Genomic DNA, 16,108 nt, shown 5'->3' on the forward strand with positions numbered 1-16,108 from the left:
ACGGCATTCTCACTGAACTGCTGTATTACGTTCTTCTCCATCCCTTGTAAGCTCTTGCCATTTCTAAGCTTTGCCTACCTTGATTTCAGATGTCAAACTCCAGAAATTTGCACTTCTTTAACTGATCACAAGTGATATTTTTCCAGAGCTGGCTATGGGTTGAGAATTGGCGTGTACGTTTATGCCATTAAGAACTGGGGGAATCGGATTCCAGGCAGTGTGGGCTAAGGGAGTGGCTAAGCCTACAGCGCTTGCTGTTTCTCACAGCTACATGACCGAACGTCAGGCCACCTCTTAAGCAGCAAAGGAAACCTGGAAATTTTCTTTGTAAACCCCAGCGTAAGAGAGAATAGGAATCCTGGAAGCCTTACAGACCAAGATTACCCTCTCAGTCTTTGTCACAAGGAAAGGATTAAACCAACAGTTTGAGCCGGGTGCTATGGAAATATTTATCCTGTATTATGGATGATACAATGTAAAACCCCATATTAGACTCACTGAATCTAGCAGGTGTAGTGCATTACGTTGGGACAATCCGTAATACCTGCTTGTTTAAAAAAAAAAAAGAAAGTATTTTAGTAAAGGTTAGGACTTGCTATTATGTCAGAATTTCAAGTTAGCTTTCATAAAAATACATTTCTTATGAATTTTAAAATTCTACAAATAAAAATTCTCATTTCTTATTATGTTCTATCTGCTCCACAGATGACAAACCACTTTGACATATGAATCAGTCTCACATCTATTCACTAGGCAGATCCACTTTATGATTAATGATGTTTAAATGTTGCACTCACATTCTTCCTACTTCTAAAAATTGCCTGATTATTAGAGTTGTAGAAAATCTTTTAAGAAAAATCAAAATCAGAGAAGACAGCTCTGCTTTGGAATTTCATTGATAACTTGAGAAATACTTTGTATCCACTGGACAATGGACTGGGATTAGGGAACTGATTTCCAGATTTGAGAACACTGGTTTCATTTATGGCTCAGTGCATATCAAGGAAAAAAAAGATCAAATTTAACGTGGTGTCTCAAAAATCAAAATTTTTAAATGCAAAATTTGAAATAAAATTTGAGGTTAATGGCTGGACAGTGAAGAACTTTTTCATTCTAAACACTGTGAATCAGAACTACTTACTAGTCCTTCTTGTGCTTCTTCACGTAAAATTTGTAAATATTATAGGGGAGAGGAAAAAATGTGTAAGTCAGATTGAGGCACTCTCAGCATTCCAAGTTCTTCTGTCTCCTCAAGGAATTACGCAGACACTGGTCACATTCAGCATGTAAGTCTTGGCAAAACTTGTTTTCTTAATAAGAAGTAGATTCTTTCCTAATAGCAGGTATAATTCAGATTAACAACACGATGAAAAAAGAGCGAGTCAGAAGAACACAAGCACAAGACTAAACATTACGGTAGTTTCTGGAACAATGTATTAACAGAACGAAGAAAAGTATCTGATTTTTAGAGGAGCTACACTCTCAGTATTGAGCTGTGCAAGCATGCGGCGCTTCTAGAACGTAACTGCCTTCCAATGTATTGCTCATCTCTGTTTACTAATAGTTCACTTCTAATACATTGAACTTTAGCTTTGTTTTTCCTGCTTTGGTCTTTTTATTGAAAAAATGTCATAAACTGGATCGTGAGAAGTCAAATTATAAAAGTAATTTCAATTATATATTTTAATACTCATTTTAAGTTAATGAGAAACTTCATAAATTTCCTTTTAACAGCAACAAAGGTTTATGTGATCTGCTTCTCCATTATTTTCAGATTTTGCAATTTGCTTCTTCAATGAAGAGTAAAAATTTGATTTAGATAAACACAATTATTTACATCCTTTCAGCAAATGTTTCTCAGATGAACTGGAAAACAATTACACTCTGAATACCCAAAGGAATAGCAAAATTCTTGCAAACAGCAATCCATACAGAAAATTTTAATTAGCTTTTGCTTTCCTGCGTTAAATTTAATGCACAGAGGGTGCCTGTCCATCTTCTGACTAATTCTGAAGAATATTTTCTTGCATGTTAGCCTGTTTAGCTTTCAGGTAATGCATTTTTTTGCACTTGACCACGGAAAAGGAGTCTTGCAAACTACTGTACCTCAAATAACATACCCTTCAAACATCTGATTTGCCATCTAATATCCTTACTTCTTCACATTCTTTTTCATACACATTATCAATTTGTATATAAATATGAGTATTTTACTTACTGACTCTTGTAGTTTCTTTTGTATTTCTCTATCCTTCTCCTGAGGTACTGCAAGAAAGGCTTCCAAACCAGGATTGTGTATGGCTTTCATTGCTATGCTTCCTCACTCCCTCTTCCACTTTGTTAATAAGGACATCTCATTTAGAATGATCAGATAAAGAGATTTTTTTAAAAAAAAGTATTTTTCCACAATCTAGAACACAAGTTTTAATAATCTTGCCTAATTTAAAGCCTTTCAACAAACTCTCGGAATAGATGACAACATTCAAACTGAAAATATGTGAATTAATTTGAATCACATTTCATGAGGCACAGTATGAAATGCGAAACTAAATCCTAACAGATTTCATATAAATATATAAAACCCCCAACACACTACTAGAATATTAAAATTGCCAGACAGAGGATTCGGAGGCTACAAAACACCAAAATAACAGATCTGCGTTCAGTTTTCTGTAGTACAAACAAACATCAAGACAATCATAATGAAACAATGGTCATAGAAGTTTTATGATTGCTGGAAATTTATAATTAAAGTCTGAAACAGTCCTTCAGGAAGACATCGAGGCTACAAATGAATAAATATAGCAAGATAAAATAGGGATAAGTAAATGAATCAATGTTTTAAGTCTTGTATATTGGAAAAACTCATGTCATTTACACATCTATATGTCAAAGTCTGTTCTGTTGGAACACTGCTGAATCACTCAGTGTTCAGCAGCTATGTATCCTTCCTCACGCAAAACTCATTCTGACACAAAGTATCTTGAAAACACAAGTCATCTATTCTGAGCAAAAGAAAACAGAATAATGTACTATTATACTGCAACCACAGATATGCAGCCACAGTAATAGAAAACAAAATACGGGGTGAAAGCTTAGAAAGAGTTTCTGTGAAATACCTGAAGGACCACAATAACTATTCACAGCTTAGGATGCTTCAAGCTAATTTTAGAATTAACCCACAAAACTGCCTTTAGTTAAACTGGGAGTTTCTTGGTATAACAAGGTAAGAGCGCGCATGCGCTTTGCTCATTTGTGTTGAGGATGATGGACTTTTGCTCCAGTGGTCTTAAGTGGTTAAAGCTATTCAGTCCAGTGAGGCCAAGGTCACAGTTTCTGGGAGTAATAAACTCCACCCAAAGAGCTAATAAGGGACGGATGCATGTTGGCATGGTCCAGTCAACAACCCAGTGCTCTTGACAGCAACTTATTTAAGAATCCTGGTCTCAGAGTTCAGGGGAGATCATGGGAAATGCCTAGGGAGCAAATTCAGAGATGCCCCAAAGAAGGCGGACTCACCCAAGCCTTGCCAACTCCAAGAATACCCTCAAAAATGGAGCGACTGTAGATCAACGCCCATGTTATGGATAAGGGCAGCAAGACAACCTCAAGTTGTGACCTGACTCTCCCTTAAAGTGTGACTGATTCCTGATCAGAGGACATAGCTGGTTTTGGTCTGATTTCCTTACACTAGGGAGTTGTGATCTATTTGTTTTTTTGTGTTTATTTTGTGTGTTTTATAATTGATGCTTAAATACAAGAAAATCTCTAATACAATCCCCCCAGCAAAGTGCTTGTTTAAATTGAAATCAAAACTGTCAGAAATTCTGTTTTGTCCGTGGCATATTGTTTAATGCTCTATTTTCAAAAAACAGAATCTGTTTTTTTCCCCAGTAATTTAAAATACGTTATGTGAATATATTACTTTGTGCAACATAAAATATTTACATGTTTTTCTTTTGCCCCTCTTGCATCAACAAAAATTCAGTCTTATCTCTGAATTTTGTGAGTAAGATCAAGGACAAACTCACTGAAAAAAGCACTGGGGGTGGCAGGAAGGAGGGAAGGAAAGAAGATGCAGCCGAAAATCCGAAACTAGAAGCAGGGCAAGAAGCCCTTGCGTGAGCAAAGCAAGTCCTAGCATAGAGTGAGCAGAGCTGTTGGAAACGTAAATGGAAGTGAGCTGAGAAGATAAATGGAAGTATGGCTCCAGGGGGAATTTGGCAACATCTGGAAATTTGCCAGTCAGGTGAATCACATAAGCCATCTTAAAGAACCACTCTTACACATCCAGATAGGAAAAACAAAGGTAGAGCTCCAGCGAGAAGGTGTCTGTTGCACATCTCATGTACAAACACCTGCCCCCTAGGAAAGCAGCTTGGATGCACCATGATGCAGACAGTGTCTTTGGGAGCTTTTTTGAGAGGGCCGGACTGAAGGAACTCACAGAAACACAGTCCACGGGTCACGGGTAGCACTTTCAGAGACACTGGTGAGCAGTCTGGTCTCCAAACACAGAAACCAACTCCTCTGAGAAAGAGGATGATCAGACTGGTAGAGGAGACTTTCAGGAACATCATAAAACAAGATCAAATCCAAACTAACACCCATGACATCATGTGGCAGGAGGCCATGGGATTAGACCACTGATAGGGAAATGACTGCAGCGCCGAGGCCTTTCTATCCAAAGACGGCCATGCACCCTTCTATTCTGGAACCAGGGACCCATGATGAAGGGAAGAGGTAGGTTGTTACAGTGGGATTGGCACCTAGGAACTAGGGGTCAGGTGAGTTTGCAAGACCAGAGGGCACCATGCAGTCACTTGCTTGCTAGATTCAAAGGTCGTATGAAGGGCACAAAGGTTCTGGATCCCCAGGTAAGAAGCACTGGGTTCAAGAAGCCTGCACGTCTGCTCTCCATGGGTACCAGCAGCACAGGGAAAAGGCAAGAGAAAGGTTTTAGAGAGAAAATCTAGGACCCTGCAAAGGAAGCTGAAGACAAGGTCCTCCATGTAGCAATGTACTTGCATACCACACAGGACTGTAAACAAACAAAATTGCAAAGATGCTTGGCAAAAAAGTGAGGTTTCATATTCATTATGGAGTGGAGACACTTCTGTATGAGACATTAGATGCTGGAAACAAGAAGCCTGTACTGGAGGGATGGAGCTCATTTGAACCTTAAGGGAATCAACCTGTTAGCACCTCAAATACAGAAGGTCATGAGTGAGCTTCTCACTGAAGTGGGGGCAGGGTGAGGAAGGGTAGATGGTGGCTGCAGAATAGCACATGGTATAGGATGAGGCTTCTACTATTAATGAAGACAAAGAAAGAGTAAAACTCCTGCTTAAGGAGTCCATACCAGAAAGTGCAACTGTTGATTCTGCTGGTATGCAAGCTCTTGTTTGAACTCTTGCAACTGAAGAGCCATTCTGTAAGTGAACAGAATGTACTTTGGTTCAACATCCCTGTGTAAAAAATGAAGGCCAGAATATACTCCACAGTCTCACTCAACTTCAGAGAAGGGAACTGCAGAAGAACAAAAAGATTGTCTTAATAAAAAGGGTAGCTAAGATACTTAATGCAATATGAATGCTCCCTTAGGACACCATAAGGAAAGCACTGTGGTAGTGCAAATCATCTACCAACAGGAGCTTGAGGAAAGGTAAAAGGGAGCTAAAAACATGAAAAAAGTTAATTTTCAAGAATTGCTTCTGAGGTCTTTGAAATCTGTTCATCTAAAAAGCACACATGCTAGTGAAGTTGAAGAATGAAGGACAATCCAAGAGTGGGCTTAGATCATCAGCTCGAGATAGGTGTAGTGAAATGATGTGATTCTACCTACAGGTAGATAAAATAGTAAAATCTGTCCCAACTGTGGTGTGGCGGAGGGGAATTCAGAAGGCATCTAAAGCACTGATTGCATCACATCCATGAGATGACTCAGTAATGGAAGAACCATTTGCATAGAGGGGAAGGGTAACAGCAATGTAGTATTTAAATTGTTTTGCAACGTGCAAAGTCAATAAGAATCTATGAATGGAGAGCCTTAGGAATTTTTGTGCATTTCTCATCTCATTCCAAGAGCTGAAAATACTTTATAGACATCAATTTACTGAGATGGATAAAATGGTATGGTTTAAGAATGAAGTCACATCTGAACTGGGACTCAACAGTTACCTAACACAGTTTCCAAATGCTCAGAAAGAGCACGTCATTATTTCAGTGTAAGGCTAAAATAGACTTTGGAGCTAGCTAATAATCTCACAGAAGGAACAAATAAAGCCTGTTAACGACTAAAAAGAGTCAGGGCTTGGGATTTTCTCCCTCTGCTGGCACACCCCTACCACCACTCTGGGCTCTGAATCAGAAGCTGTCTCAAAAGGCAAGGCTACCCTCACCTGTTGCATTCCCAGCACTATTCTCAGAAAGGCTGTATCTGAACATGCATCTGGCACATCCCTGCAAAAATGGTAAAATCTGAAGAGATGGAAGCACAAGCTGGTGGGAGGAGAAAGCAATACTACAAGTTAAAGTGAGAGTCACATTAAGAACGCTTTTGCTGAACTAATCACCATTTTCTAATCTTTGTTGTGTAAAGATATACAGAGAACAATAAGGAACTCCAGACAGTGATTAATGAATACTTGCTGATTTCCTACCAAAGCGGCAATTGTCAAATCTTTACAAACAAATGATTTGCAAAAGCTAAAGATTATGAAACCTTCTGAAAAAAGTACTGCTGCGAAAAAACAAGGGGAAAGGGACAAATGGGAGAAAAGAAAAGAATAGCAATAAACTCTAAAGTAACAAGCCAGCAAAGCAGTTCAGCCTCTTGGTGCCTTCCCTTTAGAGATTTTGTATGACTTGCATGATCAGTTCAATAGTCAAAATGTCTCGTTACTCACGAGTCTTATGGCCAAAAACCAGTATCTGAGCCCATCTGAAACTGTTTAAAAAAAGAGCTTGAGACACTTCTTAAAAACTTTAATTGAGCTTATTCTAACTAGCGACTGCATGTGGTAAAATGAGATCACTGGAATACATTAATTGGTTCATATAATTTAGAAAAAGGCAGGCTGAAATAAATGTCTGCTGACCGTCATGAACGACTACTAACAATCACAGTATTTTAGCTACTTTTTTCAACCTTATAACAACTACTTTTTATTGAAATCATAACCACATACTTTGTGAAACTCAAACGTATGATTCCAAAATACACTCAGATAATACATTAATCCCAGCTGAACGCTCTTTCCATGCGTTGTATTCAAAAAGGCCTCAAATCCTCTTGATTACTGAACAACTCATTAAACTTTTATGATCACAACTGGGCAAACAGTTGAAATGCCAGACAAATTACTGAGCTGTTTTTGTGGATTTCCGGCACTGACGCTACCTCTATCAATTGATGTTCACCAGCCTCAATCAATTCAGAGTGAGAGGAAAGACATCAAGATCACTAAGTACCATCTTGAAACATGAAATCTCATGTACTGCAGCTGAGTTATCTTGGATAACACCTGGAACCCTCAGTACTGAGCTGGCACGCATTTCTGAAGGACATAAGCCTCTCTGATTTAAATGATTTTGACCTGTTTGATAAGGTCGCACTTGATCTTCTGTATTTAGTCTACTTTAGTGAAGTATGTGAAAATAAACTATACATATGTGAACAACTGTATCTAAGCACTACTCTATTCAAGACCCCCTATATATATATTGTATGTTAATATATTTTTATTTTTACCCCAAGTAAATCACAACACGTAGAAATCTGAGAAGCAGTTCTAACTTGGATGGTCATTGCTTGAACTCCCATCATTTCTCTCCTGTTCAATCAGGCTGGTGTGATCTGATGCTCAGCCAAACGTGGAGAGGAGACTCTTGGTTACTCCAGGGAAAATATCGGGACACAAAAATTCACCCATAACAATACTAGAGGGAACACTGAGTCCCTGATATTCTTTGGACTGTCTGGGATTTTTCACACCAAAAGGCAAAAATCTTACTGATACTGTAACATGTTCATAGTGACTGAGCAGTTTTGGCTTGAGGAATCATTGCATTTTGAGAGACAACCAAAGAGATTATAGAAAAAGTCAGAGTATGAAATTCAAAACTAGCACGTATCAGGTAAGTTTCTTAATCTGACTGGAGAAAAGGAATTTTTTAAAGCTAACCTCAAAAACTGTAAAACCAACTAAGAGAAATCCCAAGATTATCTGGATTATATTTTGAAATAAAGAGGATTACCTTCGATAAAAAATGCACATGAAGCTTGCCTTTTCAATAATTATTTGCCTATTGTTATACCAGATAATCAATTTCTTTCACTTAATTACTATGGTGCTAGATTTTTTAAGTACATTTTCCAGTTTGTTCACGTATTACCCCCACTAAGATATAATCACAGCAAGATGTTCTAAGATGCCAAGCAACAGTTCCTCAAAGAGCAGCTCCATGATTTCAAGCAATACAAAGGTCACGTGCAGTGGAAATAAAATCACCTCAGACATTTAAATCTGTAATCCGAAGGTGTTTTCCTAGATATACACTCCTGAATCTGCAATTGTATACATTGTGAATTAAAATAATTTCTTAAGTGCATGACTATTATTCTGGAGCAATCTCTATAGGAAATAACTCGTAGAAATACTATGTTACATATGCTATGTAAAAAGCTGTCTAGCTTACTGTGCAATGACTTCCTTTAAAAAAAAAAAAGAAATCTTCAGAAGAAATTGTAACAGGAACACAGCATGCAATCGCTGTTGAACTTTCCTGTAGGATTCATTTAAAATAGAAAAACAATTTGGTATCAACAATCTCATTATATCTTCATTTTCTGAATTTGTATTTTTTATTAATTATTAATTTAACATTTAATGAATTGATACTTATTAAATGTTAAGCTAACATCAGTTGCTAAATGCTAAAAAGCACTTGTTCCATATATATTATAGAAGCAAAGTTTTAAGAAGCTATAGGGAATAAAACCAGCAAGATACACTAGCAAATATCAAGCAAATGTCAAGTATAACCCCAAATGCAGCTGAGAGGTCATTATTTAATTATTCTTTTTTTTCATACCTACTGACTGTTTGAACAAAAGTTTTAAAAGAAATAGATGAAAACACAGGTAAGGAAAGTAGATCACAGAGTTTAAGCTCTGAAATTATTCTATTGGGTCACTGATTTATTTTTCTTTTTGCTTATTTTTTGGAAAGGTAAGACCCAAACCACTATTCCACACAGAACGGAAGTAAGAAGGAAGAAAGACATATTATTAGACACAAAGATACTTGTTGCTGAAATACAGCACTTCCCAGACAGCAGACATAAGGGAAATTCTGGTCTCTGTCTATCCCCCAGATTCATTCACCACAGTGCTGGCAGGCAAGTACTTGGTGCCTGAAGGAATATCAGTGCAAGAAACACCCTTGGCTTTCTGGGCTGCTGTAACCCAGCTCCAGTTACACTGCTAGCTAGCTTCGTGCTGATGAACTGCTGTGGGACTTTTCTGTTTTGCTGTTAACTGCTGTTCATGTTTTTAAACGTGTGTCGTGGTTTAACCTGGCAGGCAGCCAAATACCACGCAGCCGCTCACTCACTCCCCCCGCCCCCCAATGGGACGGGGAGAGAATCGGAAGGGTAAGAGTGAGAAAAACTCGTGGGTTGAGATAAAGACAGTTTAATAGAACAGAAAAGGGAGAATAATGATAATAAATAATGATAGAATATACAAAATGAGTGATGCACAATGCAATTGCTCACCACCCGCGCTGACCGATAACCAAGTAGCGATCGGTACTTCCTGGATCACGCCTACCATTCATATACTGAGCATGACGTCACATGGTATGGAATACTCCATTGGCCAGCTGGGCTGGCCGTCCTGATTATGTTCCCTCCCATCTTGTGTACCTAGCTCAGTCAGTAGGCACGGGAGCTGTCCTTGGACTAGGAGGGCACTTAGCAACAACTGAAAACATCAGTGTGTTATCAACATTCTCCTCATACTAAATCCAAAACACAGCACTAGGAAGAAATTTAACCCTATCCCAGCCGAAACCATATGGATATGTGGATATGCCAAAATCTTTGCCTTCTGGCCAGTTCGTGATCACCTCCAAGATTCCTGGGCGACTGGGGTTTCCTATTCGGGCCCGTTGTGTGATCAGTGCGACCCACTTACTCCACGTAGCATCGGTTGCATGATGTGTGGAGGGGACCCTCCCTTTGAACATCCAGCCCAGCACCGGCAGTCGGGGTGCCAGGAGGAGCTGTGCTTCAGTGCCAACCACTTCCGAAGCAGCTCGAACCCCTTCATATGCTGCCAATATCTCCTTCTCAGTTGGAGTGTAGCGGGCCTCGGATCCTCTGTATCCCCGACTCCAGAACCCTAAGGGTCGACCTCGAGTCTCCCCTGGTGCTTTCTGCCAGAGGCTCCAGGTAGGACCATTCTCCCCGGCTGCGGTGTAGAGCACATTCTTTACATCTTGTCCTGCCCGGACTGGCCCAAGGGCTACTGCATGAACTATCTCCTGTTTAATTTGTTCAAAGGCTTGTCGTTGCTCAGGGCCCCATCTGAAGTCGTTCTTCTTCCTGGTCACTTGATAGAGGGGGCTTACGATCTGACTGTAATTTGGAATATGCATTCTCCAAAAACCCACAACGCCTAAGAAAGCTTGTGTTTCCCTTTTGCTAGTTGGTGGGGACATGGCTGTTATTTTGTTGATCACATCCATTGGGATCTGACGACGTCCATCTTGCCATTTTATTCCTAAAAACTGGATCTCCTGTGCAGGTCCCTTGACCTTACTTTGTTTTATGGCAAAACCGGCTTTCAGAAGGATTTGAATTATTCTCTCCCCTTTCTCAAAAACTTCTTCTGCTGTGTTGCCCCACACGATGATGTCATCAATGTATTGCAGGTGTTCCGGAGCCTCACCCTGTTCCAGTGCGGTGTGGATCAGTCCATGGCAAATGGTAGGGCTGTGTTTCCACCCCTGGGGCAGTCGGTTCCAGGTGTACTGGACGCCCCTCCAAGTGAAAGCAAACTGTGGCCTGCACTCTGCTGCCAAAGGGATGGAGAAGAAGGCATTAGCAATGTCAATTGTGGCGTACCACTTGGCTGCCTTCGACTCCAGTTCGTATTGAAGTTCTAGCATGTCCGGCACGGCAGCACTCAGTGGCGGTGTGACTTCGTTCAGGCCACGGTAGTCTACTGTTAGTCTCCACTCTCCATTAGACTTTCGCACTGGCCATATGGGACTGTTGAAGGGTGAGCGAGTCTTGCTGATCACTCCTTGGCTCTCCAGTCGACGAATCAGCTCATGGATGGGGATCAGGGAGTCTCGGTTGGTGCGGTATTGCCGCCGGTGCACTGTTGTGGTAGCGATTGGTACCTGTTGTTCTTCAACCCTCAACAACCCCACAACAGAAGGGTCCTCTGAGAGACCTGGCAAGGTGGACAGCTGTTTAATTTCCTCTGTCTCCAGGGCAGCTATACCAAAAGCCCACCGATACCCTTTTGGGTCCTTAAAATACCCTCTCCTGAGGTAGTCTATGCCAAGGATGCACGGAGCCTCTGGGCCAGTCACAATGGGGTGCTTCTGCCACTCGTTCCCGGTTAGGCTCACTTCAGCCTCCAACACAGTTAACTCTTGGGATCCCCCTGTCACTCCAGAAATACAGATGGGTTCTGCCCCTTTATAGCTTGATGGCATCAGGGTGCACTGTGCACCAGTGTCTACGAGAGCCTTATACTCCTGTGGCTCTGATGTGCCAGGCCATCGAATCCACACAGTCCAGTAAACCCGGTTGTCCCTTTCCTCCACCTGGCCGGAGGCAGGGCCCCTCTAGTTCTGGTCATAGTATCCGCTTCTCACTTCTTGCAAACGTGAGTCAAGAATTCCTTCATTACAGTCCAAAGTAAGATCAGCCCTTCTACTCTGTCTGGGGAACTGTTCACTGGAAACTGGACCGTCATGAGACAGGGTTTTCCTGAAAACTGGAGCAGCATTTTTCCTGGGAGAACCCCCTTGTGTGATTGTTTTTCCTTGCAACTCACGTACACGTGCCTCTAGGATGAAGGTAGGTTTTCCATCCCACTGCCTCATGTCCTCTCCGTGGTCACGCAGGTAAAACCACAGGGTGCCCCGTGGTGTGTACTTTCGATATCCTCTCTCTTGAGGAGAAAAACGCTGACTCCTAATGGCTGAGATACTGGTCCGTACAGGTGGAGAATAGGACCTATTGTCTTTGAGTTGCTGGACCTCTCGGGACAGTTTCTCTACAGCCGAGACAAGGGAGGAGGAGATAGTTTCTTCAAAATCCCGAAGTCTGCTAACCACCTCATCCACCGTTGGTGCTTCTTCCTCTTTCCAGCACAGTACTGCCAACGAACTGGCGTACGATGCTGGTGCGCTCCGTACCAACTTCCGCCACATGGGTCGCGTGCACTGGACGTCATCTGGATCTTTGGGTGTTCGGACATCGTCCAGGTCACTATAAACCACCTCCAGCACGCCTAGTTCTCTCAGGTACTGGATACCTCTCTCCATAGTGGTCCATTTGCCTAGGCGATATATAACATCTTCCTTGAAGGGATACCTTTCCTTCACGCCTGACAGCAGTCGCCTCCAGAGGCTGAGGACCTGTGTCCCTTTTCCAATTGCTTTGTCAATGCCTCCTTCCCTAGCAAGGGATCCCAGCTGTTTGGCTTCCTTTCCCTCCAATTCCAGGCTACTGGCCCCATTATCCCAGCATCGGAGCAGCCAGGTAACAATATGCTCGCCTGGACGACGGCTAAAATCTTTCCGCATATCTCGCAGCTCACTCAGGGATAGGGATCGGGTGGTTTCCGTCTCGTTTATGAGTTCTTCCTCTTCCTCCTCCCCTCCTTGTGATGGCCCTGCTCTTTCATCATCTCTTTCTAAACGACCTGATCTCCGCTTCCAAGATTTCCTCTTCTGTACAGGGGCAACGGATACCAGCAAGGGTTGGTCCTCTGGTTCAGCTGGAGTGCCTGTTGCTGGGGTTTGGGTAGCTGCAGTGCTTGTCATGGGGGTTGGAGTAATTGTAGTGCCTGTTGCCGGAGCTTGAGTGGCTGCAGTGCCTGTCGCAGGGGTTGGAGAAGCTACGGTGACTGTTGCCGGGGTTTGAGTAGCCACAGGGGTTGTCATGGGGGTTGGAGTAGCCGCAGTGCCTGTCGTGGGGTTTTGAGTAGCCACCGTGTCTGTTGCCGCCCCCGAGACTCGCCGCTCCGCCCGCCCCGATGAGGCACCGCTGCTTGCCCTCCCTCTTTTCTTGTTCCTGAGGGTTGATCTCTGGACAGTATTCCTGAGTAGTTGTTTAACCCTAAACAAGGCCTGAACCACATTCAGGAGACATAGCAATATGAACATGCTTGTTTGAGCATCCCAAGGATATTCAAAATTCTCAGGGAATATTGTGGACATCTTTGTGAAGAGGATAGAAGAAAAAGGAGTTTCTGACGATATGGAAGGGAAGATGAACAAGTGGGAGAGAGTGTCCCATCCCGTCTCCCCCTTAAATTCATTCTCCGAGGAGAAACAAGTGCAATTACCAATAATCTCTAAGAGGTGGTTCCCGAGGTACAGAAATGACGGCAGTGCCGAGTACAGATACCAGATTAGACTTACGACCAATGATTTTATCACCTCATAAAACAGCAACAAAATGATAATCTTGGCCCAGTTCCGAATAATGATAAACAGCACAAAAGGGAACATATACTGCAAGCAAGGTATTACATGACCCAACATTGAGAGCCAGCCCCACAACTTTGACAGCCAATACATCAACATTGTGACCAATCAATATAATGGATGCTTATAACAATTTTGCCTTAACACACTTTGGTCAGATCTATCGTTATCTCAACCCTTCGTGCCCCACGTTGGGCGCCAAAAAGGACTGTCGTGGTTTAACCTGGCAGGCAGCCAAATACCACGCAGCCGCTCACTCACTCCCCCCGCCCCCCAATGGGACGGGGAGAGAATCGGAAGGGTAAGAGTGAGAAAAACTCGTGGGTTGAGATAAAGACAGTTTAATAGAACAGAAAAGGGAGAATAATGATAATAAATAATGATAGAATATACAAAATGAGTGATGCACAATGCAATTGCTCACCACCCGCGCTGACCGATAACCAAGTAGCGATCGGTACTTCCTGGATCACGCCTACCATTCATATACTGAGCATGACGTCACATGGTATGGAATACTCCATTGGCCAGCTGGGCTGGCCGTCCTGATTATGTTCCCTCCCATCTTGTGTACCTAGCTCAGTCAGTAGGCACGGGAGCTGTCCTTGGACTAGGAGGGCACTTAGCAACAACTGAAAACATCAGTGTGTTATCAACATTCTCCTCATACTAAATCCAAAACACAGCACTAGGAAGAAATTTAACCCTATCCCAGCCGAAACCAGGACAACGTGTTCAGATGCCATTTTCACATTGCAAAATAGACAAATTCAATGGCTGCCTGTAGTCTCTGTTCTGCTTAAGACTCCAGAATACTTTATTAATCATGCTCATAACTGTCTAGAACATCCTTACAGCAGTGACAGATTCTGCCATATAGTCTATATTTTTTTTCTTAGTTTTCCCCCTGCAAAATTTGAACAGAGTCCTTGAACTTTGATTCGTTTAAGTGCAGAGGAACCAATTGCTAACATTACAAATCACCTAAAGCAAAAAGTCTACGTTCCTTCAAAACTGTCACAGAGTTTAGTAGTCTTCCTCAAATCCCAATTTGACCTGTTTCCCCTCTTCTGCAAACCAGCAACATGTCTTTGCAGGAAAGGGCAGTTCCTTCTGCCCTCATCCATGAGCCGATGGCTCTGGAAAGCAGCTCTCTGCGCTCCCATCCTGCAGCCCCGGAGAGGAAATCCCAAGGGTCTCTTCTAGTACCACTATTTCCTACATGAATGTCTCTGTCTTTAAATAAATAAATTCGGCTCATTTCCTCTAATTACATTAGTATGTAATTTTTAAGTCAAATACTATTTTGCCTTTTTTTTTTTTTAAAAAAAAAAAAAAAATAATTGTGCCAAATCACGTTGTTCTCTGTCCTGACTGGACAAGATTCTTCAATTTATAAGATTTGATCTATGCAAAACAAAACATAAAATTAAAGTTAGCATATGTTTGCGCTCCTTCCAGATTAATAATGAAGACAGAGAGTGGGACTGCTCCCAGCGTCAAGCTCCTGGCACCATATGCTTTGCTGTCTATCCCTACATCGCTGTCTTATCTTTTATTCTTTAAACAGTGTTTGGATTTTTTTTTTTTGCCCTATGAGATCAAGTTTTTCTTTCAGCTACTGTGAATTCATGACAGACACCATCAAATACTACACAGACACAAAAAGGCTACACCTCCTCTATCTAATTTCTTCCAGACAGGCCATATTTTTCTCATTTTTCTCAGGTTTGAAGAATATCATTCCAAGAGTCTTCAATTTTTCAGTACATGAAGGTACAGGCATGAATTTTACACAAAGAAACAAAACATGGATGAGAGTGTTATCACTGGAAAGCTGGCTCAAGCTCCTCAGAAAATTCCAGACATATGTCCTTATTAATACTCATTTACTTGTAGAACTAATTTAAACAAGGAGAATGAAGGCTAATCAACTGATTTATTGCTGGCATTTTATCCTCAGCTTTGTCACAGGACAATGGTGCAACAACCAGAAACAAACCTCAAGTTTTAATACTGAGCACAGACCACAAGCCAAGATTATTTATGTTAGTATAACAAGTGAAACGCCTGAGAAACTCACCACTGAGCTCCAGTGTAACAGGGATGGGTACACGAGATGGAAGTGAGGACAGGCTACCAAGGAGGAATGCAGAAATACTGCTTGGACATGCACGGGCGCCGTTAGGAAAGCTAAATATGAGCTTGAGTTGAGATGTGCAGGCAATGTCAAAGGCTATGAGAACAGCGCCTGTTGCTACATTAACAGTAAAAGGATGAACAAGGAAAATGCAAGCTCACTGCTAAATCGGTAATCACAGGCACAGATAAGGTCCAGGTACCCGATGCCTTCTTTGTCTTAGTCTTCA

The 16,108-nt window shown here is 41.8% G+C and overlaps 1 protein-coding gene across 7 annotated transcripts in view; it reads right to left on the reverse strand.

Moving 5' to 3' along the window:
• The window catches only part of CTNND2 (catenin delta 2), a 689,093-nt gene that overhangs the window by 199,615 nt on the left and 473,370 nt on the right, over window positions 1–16,108 (reverse strand). The window lies entirely within an intron of this gene.

This window comes from Calonectris borealis, chromosome 2, assembly GCF_964195595.1.
Source record: "Calonectris borealis chromosome 2, bCalBor7.hap1.2, whole genome shotgun sequence".
NCBI classification, from domain to species: domain Eukaryota; kingdom Metazoa; phylum Chordata; class Aves; order Procellariiformes; family Procellariidae; genus Calonectris; species Calonectris borealis.